This window comes from Lissotriton vulgaris, chromosome 5 (genome assembly GCF_964263255.1).
Source record: "Lissotriton vulgaris chromosome 5, aLisVul1.2, whole genome shotgun sequence".
Lineage (NCBI taxonomy): Eukaryota > Metazoa > Chordata > Amphibia > Caudata > Salamandridae > Lissotriton > Lissotriton vulgaris.
Genome location: NC_141693.1, coordinates 560,588,420 through 560,602,845, shown reverse-complemented (window position 1 = coordinate 560,602,845; position 14,426 = coordinate 560,588,420). Strand labels below are relative to the sequence as shown.

Genomic DNA, 14,426 nt, shown 5'->3' with positions numbered 1-14,426 from the left:
ATCTTTTTGTGTAGGCAAGAACCGCCTATAACCTTAATAGTCGCGTAGACTTGACAAGAAATTCACCGTTAACATCAGAAAATGGCCGCCGACGTGCTTGTAGAGGTGACGCTGCGCGCTGAAAGCGTAAACAAAGCAGGTTGCTATGGAGCGCATTCAGGTTGCCAATGAGCGCATTCAAGAGTGACGTCGTATTAATCGACGTGCTGCGCGTGTGAAAGCAGCGCGTGAACAAACAACGAGTCGGCTTGGTTCGCGAGAGTAGAACGCTTCTCGCGTTTGAATAAACGGTGTTGTAAGGCCAAAGTTTTCAAGATCGCTTTCAGGTAATTTTGACAAAGACAAAATAACTCACAGTTTTTTGTTGTTGTAGTCCCGTTAAATTAGAACGATGTTTCGAAGACAAAAATCCAAATTGCTTGAAACGATAGAGAGACAGTGACTTAAGAGTTCAAAAGTCGATATGCTCACGTCGGTGGGTTTGACATTCACAAGCTTCAAATCGTCGCCAATAAATGTAGTATAGCTTGTAGTAGAAATAAGGGATGTAATCCGAGTAGAAGATTTACCACAAGTAATTTAATGACAAGAGTAAATCAACCCACGACCAGCAAAAATGAGTAACAGGCTCGTAATGGTCATGACATATCAAACATGGCATTCTAAGAACACAGAATAAGAACTCAGGTATAACGTTCCTTAAAGTGAGCAGGTATAATAAATGCAATACATACTACAGTGCTATTATGTTTAAGGTAAGTGGATGTGTTGTAATGTATAGTGTTGGGCTTGTTGTGGTGTTCACGCTGGCAGCATCTTGTAGGAGAGGGGAATGTATTGATGTCACAGATTGTGACATACCAAGGGTTCGAGGGTGGTTGGGATGAGGAGAAGCTGCAGTATCTGGCTGTAGAGGCACAGGTTTTCATCTGCTAACAAACGCAAACCGTGCTCATCACCTAAGTCTCCAGTCATTGTTGGAAAGTGATTATAACATATTTGGATACAGTCCTGTTTGGGAAACTCCTGCCTTGGACTGTAGATGTGGATGGAATGGTGGGGGCAGAGGCCTAATCCATGAACTTTCTCCTTTGCAGATGTCTGCCACCACTGGTGGAGGGCGTGTCATATGATGGTAGAGGCCTGGTCCAGAGGTTCCCAACTACTGGTGATGGATTTGGCGGCAGGCCACAGAAACATGGGCTTCCTCTTTTCCCTGGAGATGGAGGGTGTACCTGGTGGAGACAAATGGTTTCTCTGCTGATCTCTTCCTTCAGTGAAAAAGGTACGGTTGGGTGGGTGCCAGTCCTAATGAGGAGTAAGAGTTTGAAGGTAGATTTTGTTGGGTTGGGACGTTAACTGCCATGCTTGCTATCCTCTCCATTGTCCAGATAGTTGATGGACTGACTAGTGCAGAGGTAGCACTAGCAAAGCTTGTTGTCACATACTGCTGATCGCTAATACCAACATCGCCTGGAAGTATGCTCCAAATAGAAGATGATGTTTTTCAAGCTCTGTTTATTGATCTGAAATGTGTCTCATCCTGGGTCTTGTGGTCACCTTCATGTGAAGAGTCGGGGGAGGCCATCTCAGAACAGGGTATTTTGGTCAGCCTGGTGAAAAAAGAAGAACGGAGTGAAGATAGAGTGTCTTTTGGTTTAGGACTCACACTCCTTTGGCATAGAAGCTAAGCTACAGGGAAGCAGAGGGTATTGGTCTTTCCAAATAGTGGATCACTGCACTGGGAGCCCATTAGGACTTGGAATGCATTCCATGGGCTTCAAAGGTTAGTCGGTGAGTTGTGTTGAACTAAAGGAATTTCACACTCAAAGAGGAAGTAAAGGGAGAATAGTGAGATTAGAGGTCAAGTAAGTAACACTCTCCTAGATATGCTTGGCATGCAAATTCTGATTAGTCCTCAGCCCAATGGTATGTTTCCAAATGATTAACATATACCAGTTATGATTTATCAGCAAACCTTTCAAAGACACACCTCAAAAAATTGGAACTGTGCTGCATATGTGTGAAATATATTCCGAGATTAGAGAACCCAGCAATTAAACATGATCTTCAGCTAGAGATATGATAAAAATGATGGGTGTGAAAATTTGACTGCTAATGATGCTCAACAGGCGGATGGGGAAGTTTATCAAGTATATAAGCCTCATCTTCGACCATGCCGGACACATCTCGAAAGGACTCTTACCATTTTTTCCTTGTTGCTGAGTTTGACGCTGGTGTAAGAGACGACCATGTCTGCCAAGGGAGGATACAGGGAAACTCAGAAGACACAGTGCCAAGATACTAAAGTCGTGGAGAAATGCCAAGACCGTAAGTAATTAGTTCTTACTTAAACAAATAATATAAAGGGCAGATTAAATGGGAGAAAGATCGAAACATGAGCACTCTCTGGCCAACCTAAGTTTTCCAACTTTTGAAATGATGAACTAGTGATCCTATACGTCCCGCGATTAAATTCATTTGCTAATTGCCATCTTATGTGATCCACTTGACATTGCATAAAAATGGTGATAAAATATGAGACAAGATATGGGGTGTGCTTGTAACATACAATTTCCAATGACAAGGTCGTAATAATTTCACTGTAACAACTGCAAAACCTTAGGTAAATTCTGTGAAGAATGATGGTGATGGTCTTTTTCCCCGTAATTTTTAAAAATGTTCATTTAGTAGCTTAACTAGGATCATGCTAACATTTTAGGATCTATTTATCAAGCAATCACCGCTCTTGGGTGCTTGCAACCCTTTCTTTCAACTAATCACTCAAAATGCTTTATATGCACAACTAACGTTTAAAAATCCGAGGATAACAGTTTAAAAAAGTTACAGGAGACTGATTAAGTACGAGGACAATGTTTTAGGTATTCCAAAATGACAATTCAGGTCGAATTGTAACTAGCTGGGCACTACCCATGTCTCTCATACTTTGAAAAGTTTCCAGTTAAGCTAATGCGAAAAGAGGCATGGAATGATTGCCCAAGAGAAGGAATTACTTTGGCAGACCTAAAAATCATTGGGGCATATTTGCAAGCCCCTAAAGCCACTGGAGCATCACTTTTTCTGTCACTCCTTTTGGTTTCTTCATACCTCATATTTACAAGGTGGCATTAAGTCACTTAACAAGGCTTAACGTCACCTTGTAAATATGCCCTTTTCCGCAGCAGTTCGCTACAGTAAAGGGGCGGCAATGTGCGTTGCAGTGGGTGTTCCACTGCAACACCCATCGCTTTTTGACGCTGTCCCATATTTTCAAGGATGGGGCAGCGATAAAAAGTAAGGCCAGGTAAAACCTGATCTTAGGGTGGCGATACGAGGAGAAAGTAATTTCTCCTCATATTTTGCTCTTTCTATGTGTACTGCAGTCTGCAGCACACATAGAAACACCAAATTTCCTTTAAATATTGTTTATGTACAGAAATGTGTCCCTTCCTGCACATAAACAATCTCCCCTGCAGTGCAGGCACCCTTGCAACATGGAGCAAGGGTGCCTGCGTTGGCTCTCAACAGCTTTTTTTAGCACCAGCGTTAGGGGAAACAGAGGAGTGCATCTTATTTCTGTAAATATGGCACTCCCTGCGTTTTGAAAATGTCGGAGCGCGGCGCGTCAAGTTTGCGTTACACAGCGCTCCACTATTTTCTTGTACATATCCCCCACTGCCTCTTTTTTCTGATTATTTATTATCAATGCTTGAAGCATAGGATCAAAGACCATATCATATGTCAATTCAAAATACAACAAATATGCTTCTATAAAAAGCAATGCTCATATCCTCACTTCAGTCTCACCATACAACTCTCTCATTAATTTATGATTATATGGCAATCCCTCTACTTTGGCTATTTTTTTACTTTGTCTCAGAGTGTTGGGGTTTCCAGATCCCCAATCATCATGTTCAGTCGAAATAAAACTCATGTTTACTTCCTTCTGTTGTACTTTTTACAGTGTGTGTCACAATTATAATCTCAATGTGCCCCACCAAAACTAAGTTTGGCAAATGTGCAGAAAGCTAGAGGAAGCGATTGCACTTTCACATATCAATCAACGGTTTAAATGCTATCTGATACTTATGTGTGATTAACCCTTTCCTTGCTGCCGTCGGCCATTGGCCGACGGCAGCACTACCTCCCCACCGACGCGACCCCGCCCACGCACGGAAACGCCCGCACCGCGGCGGAATTACCGCCGCGGTTAACGGGTTAATAGAACAAGATATGTAGACAACATGTTTATTTATTTCATTACAATAAACACAAGGTTAACCTACAGAGATTGAAATTAGCATTTGGAAGCTTGACAGTAAGAATATAGGCGACTCTGGTGTGCTCGGTAAGACTAGTGAAGTCTGTGTTTCCTATTTTTAAAACTGTCAGAATCAAAAACCAAGTTACTGGATGATCTAATAGGCAGCATATGAAGAGCTAGTTGTAATCAAGGCAAAGCCAAAGATTGGTGATCAAAGCCATGGTCAATGGGATACTTACAACGGGGCGCGCCTTTCTGTGTCACTGTAAAGCTTTATGGTTGTAGACTTACTGTTCACCTGCCAAAGCAGATTGAGCAATAGGGAAATCAGGAGAATTTATGAAACCTCGCTGCCTCTTTAAGTCGTTTAAGACTGGAACGGAGTCCATATTATGGAAAGCTCCCCTAACAAGTGATTGATTTACCAACTTTTCATGCTTTTCAGCCACACTAGCCTTTTAGGAGTCTCAGGTTTCCCAGTTTGGTACCATTATAAGCCTTCAAGCTCACAACTTGTAGATCAAAATAATTTTGACAATTTGGAATTCTGAAATATCTGCGTACAACAGGAGTGAAAGATACACTGGAACTAGGAGCAGGACCCGGAAAGAATGGGGCCACCACCTGCTTCACAATGAAGCTTTATTTTCAGTAAAAATGTTTTATATTGACCTACTTAGTGTAGCCAGCCACCACCTGCCATCAAAACCAGCAACAAAAGCAATAACTTGATTAAAGGTTTTGCTTAGGTGTATTGTGGGAAAAGTTATCTTAACCGATTTATATTTTTTCATTCAAATGTTGTCATCCCTTACATGGAGGTCATGATGGTTCCTCTTACAGGAGAAATGAGAGCAAAATCATCAGGAGACCTTCCAGAACTTTAAAACATTGACTCTTTCGGCAGTGGCGCTTCCGGTTGGAACCTGTTCCACAGCCAAGGGGATGACAACAGAAAATCTGTTCATACAGGTTGTGCGAATAACATGCCCCAGTTACATCCCGACATAAAATATGTAAATAATAATGTTGCAGGGATGAAAAAGAATTGTATGAATTAAACATGCAGTGGAATGGAATTTGGGAATTCATAAACAGTCGGTGCAGATGTAAACCGTGCATGTATGTGAGCAAATGCATTAAACTGACATTCATAACTGAAGTAATCATGTTTTCATCACAATTTATGTGTTCATGTGCTCGATTGACCATTTCAGGACGGGCACTTACGTTTTTTTAAATACCTTTTTTGTTTTTAATTTCTTTTAAAGTCACTGTTGCTTTCAAACTTTTCGATATTTTCTTCACCTCTTTTTCTTTTCAGGCACGAGTCAAACATACATAGATAAAAAATGTATGTAAATCAGTCTGCAGAGTGTAGTCGAACTCCTCTCAGATGTATTATTACTTTGAAAAATGCCCCCTTTTATTAGATCCTTATATTGAGTAAAATTACTTTTGTTCACTTGACGATATTTAGTCAATTGTTTTCCAAACCACTGTATTCATTGTGTGCCATAGAGGTTGTACTATTTCTATATTACATGCTTTATATCACATGACAACAATGTCACTTCCAATACATTGAGCTAACTATCACATCGCACAGTAAATTAGATCAAAAGTACAACATAGTAACTAAATACTTGGGGCCAGGAATACGAACCTAAATTGCATGCGCAAACGAGTTAGCGATCTGTTTGCGCATCCAAAAAGAATAGGGCCATGTACAATTCCTAATTATCGACTCACTATTTATTTGCAAGTCGCTAAATAGGAATTATGACTCTCTATTAGGAAGGGGCGTTTCAAGGGCATCCCTTCCTAATAGCGACACTCTACACCATGTGTGAATGTTTTGCTACCGCAATTGCGGACGCAAAACACTTGCAATGTACCCCCCTCTTCAAGAGGATAGTAATGCATTGACAAATGGGAAGGGTTGCCCAGGGGGCACCTTCCTCTTTGCAAAGGCAGGGGAAAATATTTTTTAGGGGCAGGCACTCGTCCCAGGGGCCACTACCTGCCCTTGAAAAATGAAACTAAGTTTTATTTTCTAAATGCATCCAAAAAGAAAAAAAAAACTGCTTTATTTAAAAGCAGTCCCAGACATGGAGGTCTGCTGAGCCCAGCAGGCCACCATCCCTGGGAGGGCCAGTCATTCCCAATGAGGTTGCAAATTGCAAGTGCCCCATGAATATTCATTAGGCATGCAATTTGTGACCTAATTGGGAATCGCAAACAGTGTCTAAGACACTTTGTACATGGCATTTACGGATCGCAATCAAGTGCAATTTGCGAGTCGAAAATTGTCATGGTCGTACATCTGACCTCAAGTGATATAGCAGATGCAATATTTTTGCAGGCCGATTTTATGAACTTGATGTAGACAACCAAGCAGGGCTGTGAATGGGCTTTTAAAGCAGGCCCGTGTGTGACTCAGTACCCTTGGTCTGATGTGAGAGGGTTAGGTTTGTCAATGTAGATCAGATGTGCACTCTACCGTATGTTATGTATGAGTTTGTAATGTGCACCCTTGTCTTCCTTTTCAGCATGTGCCCCAGTGGTCCTGTGCCAGGACCCAGTCCCTCAATGTGAGCCTCAGTGTAAGCCCCAGTGTGAGCCCCGGTGTGAGCCCCAGTGTGAGCCAGGTACGTTTCATTTCATGAAGATGACCACAGCGCTGACCATTCCCAATGAAGAGGCGTCACTCCTGTATTGAATTCAAAACATTGTGTTTTTAGCAATATGTATCTGCTTTCATAATGTTAGTTATTTTTTTAGTGTGGTTCTGTTATGTATAAGGATCTCTTTTCAGTTTCCAGAAGTATAGGATGGAGGCAAGACAATGCCAAATGTATGCTAAAGATTAAAATTGTAAGATGGGCGCTGTCAAGTGCAACTAAAGCAGTATCTGTAGTTTTAGCGACACCACTGTAGATCTGGAGCACTGTAGACGTAAGTAGATTAGTCTTCCAGCGAGAAATAAAAGCTCCTTACAGGTGGTTCACACCCTTGCAGCAAAGGGACTGTTGTGGTTGGATAGGTGCAGTCACTTCCTGTGTGACGTCAGTGCAGGAGTCCGTTGAAAGGGTCTCTTCCTGTGACGCGACCGATGGCTGGTTACGGAGGCTTGTTCCAGCAACAAGCTGTCCCTTCAGAGTCTGCACCTTTTTCACAACACTTGGGTCCAGCTTCGGTACTAAGAATTCCTAGGGACTGATTCTTGACCTCACTCCACAGTATGGAAGGGTGACGGCCATAGGCAGAATTTCATAGTGGGATCCTCCAGCTCTTGATCTTCCCTAAGAGAGCAGATGTAGGTGTCACAGTTCTGTCGTCCAGGATGGACTTCAGTGACTGATTATGTCTGGCTCTTTCCAGTATTATAATGGACTTCACTTAACAACCTCAGAGCATGGCGTCTTGCCCTTGACAAAGCTCAGCCAAGAACATCAAGCCTCAGGTTAATTAATACTTAAGGCAGGCGCTAGCATGACGCAGAGATGTGACTACACTTTTCTATTCCTTACAAAAGGTGTTTTGTGCTGGAAAGGAGCACTTTCTAATGGGCAAAAGCTACTTTGTGTGGTTTTGTGCCAAGTAGATGTTACTGGGTCAGATCAACATAAGTACTCATAGGTTTTGATGGAAAGGTCAGTCTACTGAAATAGCCAGACTGGGCATTGTGAAAAAACAAATGTCTACTTCATGCAAGTGCAAATAAGGAGAATTGTGTCCATTTCTCAACATGGCACATTGCATGTGTGCTGCAGTGCACACCACTCATCCATTGTGTGAGTACTGTCTGAGTTTGTCTTCGCCAGAGTCATTTTAAAGCATCAGCAAATGGGCGCTGTCCCAGGGTTGCCGCCTTTCAGGAGTCCTTTGGTAGTGACAGCTCTGTTCTGCAGTGAATCTAGCCCTGATGGGCTTGATAATTTGTTTTAAATACTGTTTATTTCCAATGTGGGTGATCTGTGGGAGTCCATCACTGACCATTTTCAGAGAAATGGTGTGTTGATTTTTCCTGCAAAATCCATAAAAAATGTTTCTTTTAGAGCAAAACAGGACCTCACATATGAAAAATGGGAGGGGTCACACATTTTATTTTCCATCATATTAGTGAGTTGCTGCTGCTACAGTATTGAAAACTCACATCACTATCCCTGAATATTGGATGGAAACCCATTCAGAATATAGCAAAAAACACAGTTCATGGACAGAATGCAGAACAATGTCTTACATTCACCCCAGTACAGAGATCTGGGCCTAAATCCATCTTTTTTTTGCACTCCACACCACCCTAGGTCAGACACATACATAATATATACTGCCAGTGACCTAGCCAAAGACGACTCGAAAGAGCAGAAATTGGATAAGTTGTTCAGAACAGGGGCCCCCAAAATATGTTTGGCCCTAGATCCCCAGAATCCTTAAGACGTCCCTCGTCTAGGCATGGGAATTTGTACAGGAAATGTTTGTCTGCAGAACAGATCCTTTGCTGGACAGTGCACACTCACCTGTGCGAGACTGTGCATCGATCAAGGCAGCCTCATTTGGGCCTAGCATAGGGGATGAAACAAGCAGCAGACTGTTATTTATAAATATGACACTGCCCTGCGTTTTCCCTATTGTGCAATGTGGCATAGCACATTTGGATGCTGTTCTGCTTTGCACGAAAAATGTGTGAATCTGAGTCTAAATTCCCTATTGGCTCTAATTCAGAGCCCAGTCCCAACAGATGGAGGGAAAAATATCATTAAAACATTGTTACACACCTTACATTTGGCAAAAACCATGAAGCTTAGCCTTTTGTGAATAATTTGTCCATATCACGCATTTTCTGAAATGACTCTAACTTTGGCCCATGGGTATTCAGATTTTTAATCAGTTTTTACTCTCCATATTGATATGTTGTGTGTGGCTCTAATTTAGAGCTATTCTCAAGAACACTAGTTTTGAAACTTGGTTCTTCACTGCTCTGACATCAGAGCAACAGGACATTGGGTCCCAAAACTGGGACTCTGGTGGGCGTTAGTCTGCTGTATCTCCTGGATCTTTGAAGACCCATGATAGGTAGACAATCAAGGTATAATTGTGTGCATTAAAAACTGTGATTCCAGTGCTGACCAATGATGACAGGGTAAGCAGGCCAAACTAAGCCGACCAGTGAGTACACGTGGTCAGCCTGGATGAAGGAGTCCGGTGGTTCGAACCAAGAGACTGCATCTAGTAAACAGATTCAAAAGTCCAATGCATATGAGCAGAGAGGGTAAACAGACACTATAAGGATAAAAAGCACCAATAGGAGAAAGTAGTCTTTGGTTGGCAGAAATATGATAGAAGGTTATCAAATGACATTGAAACCCCTCGCTGGCTCACCTTTTGTAGGCTTCTGGTGCTATTGAGACTTCATCAGATGCTGCAGTTGAGATTTGCTACACAAGGTTGTCCTGCGAGCTGGGTTGATTTTGTGAAGATAAGCATCACTACTGATTTGAGAGTTTTGACCCGAAATAAAGACACCTCCAAACATCCTGCTTGTATTCACCACCTTTTAATTGTACAAAGTTATGATATGTTATGTTATGTTACGTGAATTTGTACTGCGCACAGCTGCTCCAGCCAAGGGGCGTCCCGGCGCATGTCAAGGTAACATGCAACAACCACAGGAAACACAACAGCTAAAAGGAGAAATCAAGATTAAAACAGGAAAGTTTTTATCGCCTTGCGGAAGGAGAGAAGGTCTTCCAGCAACCGAATCTCCACTGGGAGAGAGTTCCAGAGTTCGGCCGCTTTGACCCGGAAGGAGCGACCACCGATACGGCACAGCTTGTATCGCGGAGTGATGGTAAGAGCTTGGCCCAAGGATCTCAGATGTCGAGTGGGGACGTACCAGGACAGAAGACCCGTAAGAGTTTGAGGGGCCGTGCCTTTTAGGATCTTAAAGGCCAAGCACAGTACTTTGAACTGGATTCTTGCTCTGACCGGCAACCAGTGCAGCGCTTTCAGAGTACTGGAAACAGGGCAAGATCTGGGAAGACCAACGATAGCTCTGGCGGCAGCGTTCTGCACTCGTTGGAGGCGAGTGACTTCGGCCAAGTTAGCGCCGACCAGAAGAGAGCTGGCATAATCCAGGCGCGATATAACAGTCGCCTGTATTAACAACTGCCATGTATGGGAGTCAAAAAACTTCAGGACTGGTCGCAGAGCCCGGAGAATTCCAAAACAGCATGCTGCCATTTTCTTCGTGTGCCCCACAAAACTGAGAGTGGGATCCATCCACACTCCCAAGTTTTTTAATTCCGTCACAGGAAGGGGGGCCGGCCCAAGCTCCGAAGGCCACCACCTGTCCCCCCAGAGATCCGCCCTTCTACCGACGATCATGATCTCGGTCTTCTTCGCGTTGAGCTGGAGGCAGTTGGCCTTCATCCAGCTTGCCACCGCTCTGAGTCCACTCTGAAACCTGGGAGCAACCTGGTCCGCATCCCCGCTGATCATAACCGCTAGCTGGGTGTCATCGGCATATGACACCATTGTCATACTCCACTGCCTGACAACCTCAGCTAGCGGTCTCACGTAAAGATTGAACACCGTGGGGCTCAGCGAGGATCCCTGCGGCACTCCCTGTTTCAGAGGATGGAAACTGGACCGGAACGGCGGTATCGCAATGCTGAAGAGACGACCATTGAGGAAGGACTGGAACCACTGGAGGGCGGACCCCCCCACTCCAATCTCCTCCAGGCGGTGCAGCAGGATAGGATGGGAGACAGTATCGAAGGCGGCGCTTAGATCTAATAATACCAGCGCCGCCGTCTGTCCTGCATCCATCACTGTGCGAAGATGTTCAGCCATGGTGAGAAGGGCGGATTCCGTGCTGTGCCCAGCACGGAACCCGTTCTGGGTGGGGTCTAGGATGTTGGCACGAGTGAGGTGGTCGGAAAGAACCTTGTTCACGTGGGCCTCCTGGGAAAGTAACTTAGAAGAGAAGCAGCTGTAGGTGATATTGTCAGTACTTGCTCAATGACACTTAGAGCCTCATGTAAAATGCATAAGGAACTCTCCAATATTCAATATACACAAAATAACACACACGATTAGATGGGGATGCCATGTTTGACTATGCTAAACCTATTGCCCACAAAACATTACAATTTGGCAACTCAAAGTGTCAGCTTAGTGGTCTAGTAATCAATGTTGAAAGATGATGCCCAAGATGTGACGAGAGCATCATTTCTGCACAGCATTTCATGGACGAGGCTGGTGTTAGCAGCCTTCTATAACAGCACACGTCCATGATCCTGAGTTTTCAAATTGTAATGTTCTGCGGAACACCTTAGTGAATATATTGCCCGTTTATCTTCTTCCTTTGAAGACAAAATACTCCCTCCCCACTCATATAGGTGTCAGAAGATCCTTTTCTTCTATTTCTTGCTCTGAAACCAAAATTATGCACATGGTATGCCATAAAAATCACTCATTAATGTTTACTTTCTTCTTCAACAGCCCCATGTGCTCCTGTTTGCCAGGACCAGCAGTCAGTAAAAGGTGGCAGGAAGTGCTGACCTGAGGATACAAGCACCAGCTCCCATGTTACCCGTCTATCTTCCACTTCCTGTGATTAAGAAGTAAAACTGGAAATGAAAATGGATTCTGATTGCACTGCAAGCCATCTCATTCCATTATGTACTATGATGTATACAGAATAATGCCATTTGAATGAGACTGCAGTGAAATATTAAATTATGAAAAGTTCTTTTGTCTGTCATTGTCTCTTATAAATAATCTGATCATTCATTGAGTACTATGTGAAACCCGGATGCTAAAGGTAATACAAATGGTTATCTCAGGGTCGTGTGCAAGCTGAGCCAGTGAACTTTGCATCAATAGCAGAATTCTCTGGTTTCACCTAGGACATAGTAGTCCTGAAGAAGAGACGTGGGCCAGAGGAACAATAACACTTTGAGGCATATAATGTAGTCCCACTCCCCAGAGAAGTCTGTGTGCCTTATTGGGAGTTTGGTAAAACTGTAGAGGTATTCTCTTATGAGAAACACCATCATCCTATCACCCCCTGTATTCTATCAATAAATACCTGCAGGAAGTGAGAATGGGGAAAGTATGGATATATATCAGTTAAGCCAGTTAAGCATTTTAAGAAACGGTGCTTTTGATTCATAGCATGTGTGGTGAAACTGTGACCTACAGTGGGCAGCTGGCCCCCTACATGACAAGTTCCTTGGATTCTGAAATCTGGCTGGAGTTGTGTGACTCATAACTTGGATTTGTGTAAGGTCCACCCAACTTCTCATAAATACATTATATTGCAACTGAATTATGTAAGGTTCATACTATCAAATGGGATTTTGTAAAGTTCATTCAACGTCTCATACACACATTACATTGCAACAGAATTGTGTAAGGTTTATACAATTCCAATTGAATTTGATATGCTCCATGCAAATTCCCATACTAACATTGAAGTGCAACAGGGACATTAAAGTCCATAAGCTTTGTGGATTCTGAATGTTGAAGATGGCGATCGTATCTCAGGAACATCCATTCATCTTTCCTAATAAAATCAATGAAGTAGTGGAAAGCAGCTCTAACAGACATCTACCAGTATTACCATCTAATAACCATGGAGGAACCACAGATGGATGGTCTTAACTGCTTCAATCAATCAATCAAAGCATTTGTATAGCGCGCTACTCACCCGTAGGGTCTCAAGGCCCTGGGGGAAGGGGGTCCGCTACCGCTCAAACAGCCAGGTCTTGAGTTGCTTCCTGAAGGCGAGGTGGTCTTGGGTCAGGCGGAGGTGGATGGGGAGGGAGTTCCACATCTTGGCAGCCAGGTAGGAGAAGGATCTTCCTCCCGTTGTGCCTGTTCGGATGTGGGGGACAGCAGCGAGGGCGTGGCTGGTCGATCGTAGCTGTCGGGTGGGAGTGTAGAAGGTCAGGCGGTCGTTGAAGTAGCTTGGGCCTTGGTTGTGGAGAGCTTTGTGTGCGTTAGTGAGGAGTCGGAATGTGATTCTCTTGCTGACGGGGAGCCAGTGCAGGTTTCTCAGGTTTTCGGAGATGTGGCTGTGTCGGGGAATGTCCAGGATGAGGCGTGCTGAGGCGTTCTGGATGCGTTGGAGTCTCTTCTGAAGTTTGGCTGTGGTTCCAGCATAGAGGGAGTTGCCATAGTCCAGACGGCTGGTGACGAGGGCCTGGGTGACCGTCTTCCTGGTTTCGGTGGGGATCCACTGGAAGATCTTACGTAGCATGCGGAGGATGTTAAAGCATGACGAGGAGACTGTGTTAACTTGTCTGGTCATGGAGAGGGAGGAGTCCAGGATGAAGCCCAGGTTGCGTGCGTGGTCTGTCGGTTTGGGTGCGCTGCCAGGGCAGGGGGCCACCAGGAGTCGTCCCAGGCGGAGGGTGAAGATCCCAGGATGATGACTTCTGTCTTATCTGAGTTCAGTTTCAGGCGGCTGTTCATCATCCACTCGGCTACGTCTTTCATCCCTTCATGTAGGTTGGTTCTGGCGGTGGCGGGGTCGTTGGTGAGGGAGAGGATTAGCTGGGTGTCGTCGGGGTAAGAGATGATGTTGAGGTTGTGTTGGCGTGCGATGGCCCCAAGGGGACTCATGTAGATGTTGAACAGCGTGGGGCTGAGTGATGACCCTTGGGGTACGCCGCAGATGACTTCGGTGGCCTCGGATCTGAACGGGGGGAGGCGGACTCTCTGGGTTCTTCCGGCGAGGAGGAGATGATCCACTCCAGTGCCTTCTCTTGGATCCGGATGTTGCTGAGGCGTTGTACTAGGGTGCGGTGGCAGACCGTGTCGAACGCCGCGGAGAGGTCCAGGAGGATGAGGGCCGCTGTTTCTCCATTGTCTGTCAGGGATCTGATGTCGTCGGTGGCTGCGATGAGGGCGGTCTCGGTGCTGTGGTTGGTCCGGAAGCCAGACTGTGAGTGGTCGAGGGATCCATTCGTCTCGAGGAAGGCGGCCAGCTGTCTGTTGACGGTCTTCTCAATGACTTTGGCAGGAAAAGGAAGGAGCGAGATGGGTTGGTAGTTTTTTAGTTCGGTGGGGTCCGCTGATGGTTTCTTCAGTAAGGCGCTGAGTTCGGCGTGCTTCCAGCTCTCTGGGAAGGTGGCGGTGTCGAAGGAGG

General features: G+C 44.6%; 1 long non-coding RNA gene across 2 annotated transcripts in view; it reads left to right on the top strand.

Moving 5' to 3' along the window:
* The first annotated feature begins 2,139 nt into the window (after positions 1-2,139).
* LOC147711267 (uncharacterized) overlaps positions 2,140-14,426 on the top strand; it is a 331,066-nt gene continuing 318,779 nt past the window's right edge. Inside the window, exons 1-3 of one of the 2 annotated variants that reach the window (XR_015295904.1) lie at positions 2,169-2,331; positions 6,817-6,915; positions 11,774-12,022. This is a non-coding gene — a long non-coding RNA (uncharacterized LOC147711267). Of the gene's footprint in view, positions 2,332-6,816; positions 6,916-11,773; positions 12,023-14,426 lie in introns of those variants that run through there. The other variant, XR_015295910.1, reaches the window with a different exon arrangement.